The 7322-nt window shown below is 41.1% G+C and overlaps 1 pseudogene; it reads left to right on the forward strand.

Moving 5' to 3' along the window:
• The first annotated feature begins 2443 nt into the window (after nucleotides 1-2443).
• On the forward strand, nucleotides 2444-4748 carry LOC144760092 (uncharacterized; annotated as a pseudogene).
• The last annotated feature ends 2574 nt before the right edge of the window (nucleotides 4749-7322 follow it).

A 7322-nucleotide genomic window follows, 5' to 3' on the forward strand; every position in this document is an offset into this window, starting at 1 on the left:
AGAAACAGACACCCACACCAATAATGGATATACTGTAAATATGCGTACTATGACAAACTGCAAAAGACAGAATGTTATATATCATCTGATATGCTCTTGTGGCCAAGCAATATGTAGGTTAGATGGACCGGAGATTTTACATCCATTTGACAGAAAGCAGATCTGCTACCAAAAGAAGGAATCTAACTGCCCCTATGGTGAAACACTTTCTAGAACAGGAACATCCACCAGAGAATATAAAATGGCTAATTATAAAAACAATTGTTGGCAAGGGGGGGGGCAAAGATTAAGCTGATGGAAGCAAATTGTGAGACGTGTTCTGGATCTTCACGTTACAAACTTTAGGTCTTAACAGTGAAATCCCGTGGGAAAATGCAATTGGATATGGCTGAGGATGCCCTGGCATCACGATGGGCCCGATGATTGTACTCTTACTATTATTTTCTAGTTGATAGCAATGGATACAGACAGTAACATTTTTAACCCTTTTTACCCATTTTTATTTTTATAATTATTTTTATTAAGTCATTGATATATACGTACAGTACATAGGATTAAGTAAAGGTCGTGACTGCGGAGATATTCAACAATCATCAATAACAGTTGTCTCAATAGGAAGTCATGGGAAAGAGGCAACATCAAAATCATTGTCATTGGGAGGGTTACAAATATTTCCCCTGTAGGAATTGCATGGGTTCCAGATCTTGGGCCATTTCTGGGAGCAACCCCGAGCAGTGTATACCATTATCTCCCTGAACATGCACAAGTCAAGGTCTTTTTTCCAGTCTGACAGGGTAGGTGTGTGAGTAGCTCCCAGAGCCGTGCTATCTTCCTTTTTGCTGTTGTAAGCCCTAGAGTGACCCATAGTGTATGATATGTGTTCAAGTCAGTGGGCTCCCAGATGTTGAGAAGGCATCTATGTGCTTCTGGGCGGAGAGAAATTTCAAGCACCTCACTAATTGCCTCGTGTATCTTAATCCAGTAGGATTGGATGTGAGCACAATCCCAGATGATGTGGAAAAAGGTGCCTAACTGAGCGCACCCTCTCCTGCAGTCCCCCACTCCAGTCACTCCCATGCGAATCAGTTGGGGTCCCGTTATGTAGACCCTGTGAAGAACCTTAAGCTGTATGAGTCGCAGGCGCGCCGAGATGGCAACTACTCTTGGGGATGTCACTGTTTCCTGCCACCCCTCATCATGTATCATACCCATTTCTTATATCCCAGGCAAGGCGTCTGACATCCTGGTTCCCATTTTCAGTTTATAGCAATTGTTCCTGCTAGATTTTGTGACCATCATGCCTGAGTTAGGAAGTCTTGTTGTGGAAAGCATATAGATAGGCTCACATATATATTTTAAGCCATGGAATGTGCTTACATGAGCTGTCTAATTATTGGTAAGTGGTTTAATGAGTATGTTGAGATTCCGTTGTGATAAGATGCCCACCACTTTCTAACATTCGGTTTTGGCCCCCTCACACCCTGCGTTATAGCCCTGATCCAGGGGTACCTTCTCTGGAAGTCAGCGGATTTCTGGTACTTTAGGAGCAGGTTAAATAGCCTTCTCTCTGCATGCTGTTTTATTGATGGGATTATGGACCACATGGATTTGGATGCAAGAAGGTAAAAGAAGCCGCTACTTGAACATGTTCGTCAGCTACTTAACGAGATAGAGATATGAGAGTCCATTAGCAGTTGTTTACATCGTGGGATCTTCTGGCACATGCTTACTGTACTGCTTAATTTTATTACAAGACTGGAGGCTCATATTATGCTTTCTTCATTGCTTTAATAGACACAGCAACCAAAAGAAAAAATATAATTACCCTGAAAACCCTTGGAAAGAACTACTACATTACATCACAATAGTGTAGCTAATAAGAGTATCAATAATTATCTTGACTGAGAGAAACAAGCCCTCTTTTCTTGCTGCATAACCCCAATGAGGTTCCTTCTAAAATAGGAAAGAAATGTGCTGCACGTCAGAGTTTCTTTTTAAAAAGCGTTTCTATCAAGATTGGTCCTCCCACCCGAAAGGTTACTTTTTCGAGACTCCCTTCCTTCCCCCTTAATGTCACTAGCTAACAGGACACTGATATTGATGATGACGGCAAATTGGATTATAACAGGGCTAATTTCAATGTCATTGATGACCTCTCTGATAATGGGCCTCTGGAGAAAAAGGGATAGAGTTTCTCCTTCAGATGGTATGTCCCACCCAGTGTCCAATGATCTTGTAGATCATTTAGGAGAACCTAAGTTTCACCCTGTTTTAATCCATCACCCAAATGCCACAGAGTGGTCCCTTCTGACCATGTGTCGCAATATGTTTCTTTTTTTTAAGACACTCCTTGGATATGTCCTCCATAAATAAATTCAAGTCAGAATGACTTTGTCCCTCCCTTCCCAATAAATTGGCTGATACTCCTATTATTGAACCAAATATGTTATTATTTTTTACTAAATTTGGAAAAGACCATAAGAAAGGAGCCGATAGAGCCTGGTCTAATTGCCAGGACAGGATTTTGGATCTAGTGGGCCCATTGACCAGGATTCTGGCTTTAGCTGGGGAGGCAAAGCTGGAAGGGGAACAGGTAGACCCTGACACCCTGTTTAATTGAGCTCAGCATGCCATATGCATGTTTGGCAATACAAATGCTTACATTTCACAAGAAGACGTAAAACCCTTTTTCTAAAAATAAATCCAAAGCTGAGGAGCCTAGCCACTAAATAAGAGGGACCTCAGGCTAATGGTCTTTTGTTTTGAGATTCCTTCATAAAGGAAATGGGCAAATATGTTTCCACTTTTGCTACCATTAACAAAGCCCAGTTTTCTTTGAAGAAGAACTTCTTTTCTCTGGTTTTTGGCAGGGCCAGCAAAGGTAGGAGTCGCATTGTTGGATGTTATTCTTCCAGGGATCAATTCCTCCACATATGCTCCTATAATCAAGGCTCCCAACAAGAATATTATCAGGAGTACAAACCCCATTTCTTCCCCCGCCATTGGAACAGAGGATACAGAGCCAAAGGAGATCAGTTCTCACTTAAGAACTTCCAATTGTTGCCTTCCTCCTGTACGAGGTAAGTTAGCATATTGTCTAGATGTTTGGTTGTCTCTAACGTCAGATGCTTTGGTGATTCAGACTATTCAGGGTTATTGCACAGATCTAAATCAGATTCAGCGCACTGTCATCTTACCCATCCTCTTTGTTTCTCACAGGATCAGTTTCTCCTTGTGCAGGAGGAAGTGCAATCCCTTCTCTCAAAACAGGCTACAGAAAAGACTACTTTTCGATCCATCAGGTTTCCTCAGCTCCATTTTCCTAATTCTAAAAAAGTATTGTCCAGTCATCAATCTAAAGGTGTTCAACAACTTTGTGGTATACCATAATTTCAAGATGCAGACCATTCTTCTTCTCAGAGATCTACTTCTTCAAGATGATTGGTTAGTGCATATAAATCTTCAAGACACTTACTTGACAGTTACTGTTCATCCAACTTACAGGAAGTTTCTTCAATTTCAGTGGGGAAAGTCCTTTTTCCATTCAAACCTCAACCTTTTGATCACTCTTCAGTCACTTGGTGTTTCACCAAGATTCTCAAATCAGTAGTAGCCTTCCTCAGAAGTCAGGGTGTAAGACTCATTGTCTATCTCGATGATTTCTTAATCATGGCTCAGGACAAGTCTTGTCTCCTGGCTCACCTAAATCTCTTTTTAAACAAATAACGTCTGGAGCACCCCATGAGGCTGTTGAGTCCCGGCAACCGGCTGTGTGACAAAGACTAGTGGTTACCAATAGAAGCCTTGTGACAGGTACTGGAGATCATGTTTAATATAATTTTTATCTTGAGCCAGAGTCATCAGTGGCTGTACACCTATTGATTTTATCAAAGGATAGAAGTGAGAGTTCTTCCTCGTTTCCAGTCCAGTTATGACTGAGGAATCCATGAGAGTGAAGATACACTGTTTGGGAGGAAACAGATCCCCTTTTATAATTCTTCATCATCAATTTTGATGAAAGTGTTGCGAGACACCGTATTGTATCTTTAAGCCTGAAGAAAGTGGTTGGACCACACTATACCACCGAAACGCATCGCTACTTGTGTTTAACACCAAGCCAAATGGGTTCCCATTGATAAAATAACAACATAATATCAATAAGTGTTGAACCCTTTATGATTTTTGATTCATGTACTTGGTGTGCTTCATATGTTCAGAATCTTGTGATGAATTATATTCTCCCAGTTTCTTTTAATTTTATGAGGATTATTGTAATATGTTGTATTGACATTTGATGTATTATCTATGTTGTATTTTGAACTTTTAAACACTAATTAAGGATCCATTTAATAAAACATTTTTATATTAGCTTTTGGCTCCTGCTATGATTGCTGGTAGTGTTAGTAGAAGCATATGTAAGTGGTGTGTATTCATGAGAGTATGCTTTAAATAACCCAAAGGGAAATTGTTTCTGACTTAGTCACCAACATCTCTGTCAAGATCTTTTATCAAGGCTAGGGTTCCTAATAAATGTTCAAATGTCTTCTCTGGTTCCATCATAATGTCTGTAATTTCTAGGTTTTGTCATAGACACTTCTCGGTCAATTCTGCAACTCCCTCATCAAAATTTGGATCTAATAAAAAAGGAGATACTTCACGCTTTGTCTCTTCCTCTGTGTTTCCTCAGATTGCCAGCTCGTCTGGTGGGTCTTCTGGCTTCTTCCATTGTCATCTGTGCAAAGCGTTAGGTTACCCAGATCCGGTAACACTGGATTCAGAATCCAAGGAAGAACTCCTCTGGTGGCTAAGTTACTTAGATGCTTGGAACGGGAGAATGATTTTCTCTGCTGCCCCAGATCTTGCCTTAGAGTCAGATGTGGATTCTTCCATTCACCAATTTGCTTCCCAACCCTCGGGGCCTTCATCACAATCTCATTCTAGAGGGCTCCCTAACCCTCATAGCATGGAGGATTTCAGAGGAGCCTGTCCGGTTTGTCCAACAATCCTGAGCTTCGGCACAGCAAGAGTGCACAAGCCAGCTGGGTAAGTCTGGTGTAGGCGGTGTTTGTACAGGGATTCAGATCCCCTTTCAGCAAATGTAACCTTGTTAGTTAGTTTCCTAGCCTCTTGGCTTCACAAGGGAAAGCCTATTACACAATTAATACCTACAGTTCGACAATCTCTGCAGAACTCGTCAGAGCGGATGGAAGACCATTCGTATTGTGTTTTTTATTTCATGGCCAGAAGAGGCTGATTTATCCCTCAAACATATATTTGTAAAGTTCACTATTTTTTCGTTTGGTATCTATCAACCGTGTCTCTGATGTTAGAGCACGAGATGTATCCTCTTTCCATTATTCTTCCTTAGGAGATTATTTTCAAGGTCAGTCAGTCAAGTTTACTTTATTCGGTTTATGTGCAAACCATAAAAGCATGCTAAAACCATACAATTTCAATAGAAATTAAAAAAAACATGATTTACATATAAATATGCTTAAAAAGTATCCGAATATTTACATTCGTAAGACAATAAAAAATAGTTTGGGTGAATTACATCAGGACACACCAATTAATAACAGTAAACACAATTTGGCCTTAATTAATCCTTGATTCTTACATCTGCAGACAAAAAATTAGCAATATTAAAAATGTCAAATACATTTGACAATAACTGGAGGTAAAGTAGGGCTGGCCTAACTTGTACAAAACCCTGTTTTGCTAAAATTGGGAATATAAATCGTTTCCGAATAACCATAAGGTGCTCACAAAAAAACATAAAGTGCATAATATCCTGCCCAGAGAAATTGTCACATGTGCAAGCCCCAAGATCTTCAACCCTCTTCCACCCTGGTACATCACCAAGGAGAAAATGAAATTGATCTAGTCTAAATCTAGTCAACAGGAATCGGTGATTGGGGTTTGTGACAATATGCAGATATGGTTCCAAGGACAGGGTGGTCTTTCGCAGTTGATGAGCCCTTACTGTTGGTTTGGCTAATTCCATCTCCTCTCTTGCCACGGTTGTTATTTGCCGATACATTTAGTTGGTCCATTTTGTGTCCCCCCTCGTCAACCTATCTGGTGAGTTATATAGTTCTGGTCTCCCCAGCTTCACTGATAGATTATGGACATAGTTAAGCCAGGGAATGCTGCGTCCATGATCAAGTGCCATACTGGCTTTCATAATTTCGTGATTTAGCACCAGCTCTGGGTTTAATCAGGTTGCTATCCATTTTAACAATGGTGCCGCAGCAACAGTCTCTTCTACAAAATCTATGCCACATTCTTGATGGGCAATGTAACTGGCTGTTGATTGCGGGACAGATAGAACTTTCTTAAGAAACTTGTCTTCGACCATCTGAATGGACTTCACATTCCTGATGCCCCACAAGTCAGCCCCGTACATTGCAAGAGATACACATTTGGCTCTGTATATCTGGAGAAGGGCCTTTATTGGTCTGGCGCCAAGTTTGCGAGCGAAGCCTAGAACTCCCGCTGTGGCTCTTATCAGGACATTCTTTTTTGCTAAAATTTGAGCTCCCCAGGAGCCTTGATCATCAAATAGGACCCCCAAATATGGGAAGGTGGATACCCTGGTTAATGTGTTACCCTCACAATGAAGCGTTTTTATCCTAGTAGTTCCATGTCCAATTGCCATTACATGAGATTTAGAAAAATTTACAGTAAGGTCCAATGATCTCATGAAGGCCGTAAAGGAATTTAAGAGTAGTTGCAGTCCCGCCGCAGTTCTGGCTAGCAAAGCGGCATCGTCCGCATAGAGGAGTGCCGGAATCATTCATTCACCATCACGGGGACTGTCTTTACATGAGGCACACACAGTGGAATCCAAATTGTTGATATATAAGGTAAAAAGCAGAGGTGCCAGAATGCACCCCTGCCTAACTCCATTAACAACAGGAATTCCTTCAGTACAGTTGCCCCCCTGATCGTACCTCACGGTGGCAGATAAGTCTCTATGTAAATCAGCTAGGAAATAGACAATATTTTTGTCAATTCCTAGGATAAGGAGCATGGGCCACATTTTGGACCTGTTCACACGGTCAAAGGCCGAGGACAGGTCCATAAAAGCCAAGTAGAGTGCACCCTTCTTGGCAACTGTCTATTTCCCAATTAATAATTGCAAATTTAAACATTGATCTATTGTGCCCATCCCCTTTCTAAAACCGTACTGCAGGGCTGAGAGTGTACCCGTCTCCTCCAACCAGTCAGTTAATTTACTTAACACCACCCTTCCCAAAACCTTGACTGAGGATTCAATCAATCAATCAATCAATCAATCATGCCATTTGTATAGCGCACTA

Source organism: Lissotriton helveticus, chromosome 1_1 (assembly GCF_964261635.1).
Source record: "Lissotriton helveticus chromosome 1_1, aLisHel1.1, whole genome shotgun sequence".
Classification (NCBI taxonomy): Eukaryota; Metazoa; Chordata; class Amphibia; order Caudata; family Salamandridae; genus Lissotriton; species Lissotriton helveticus.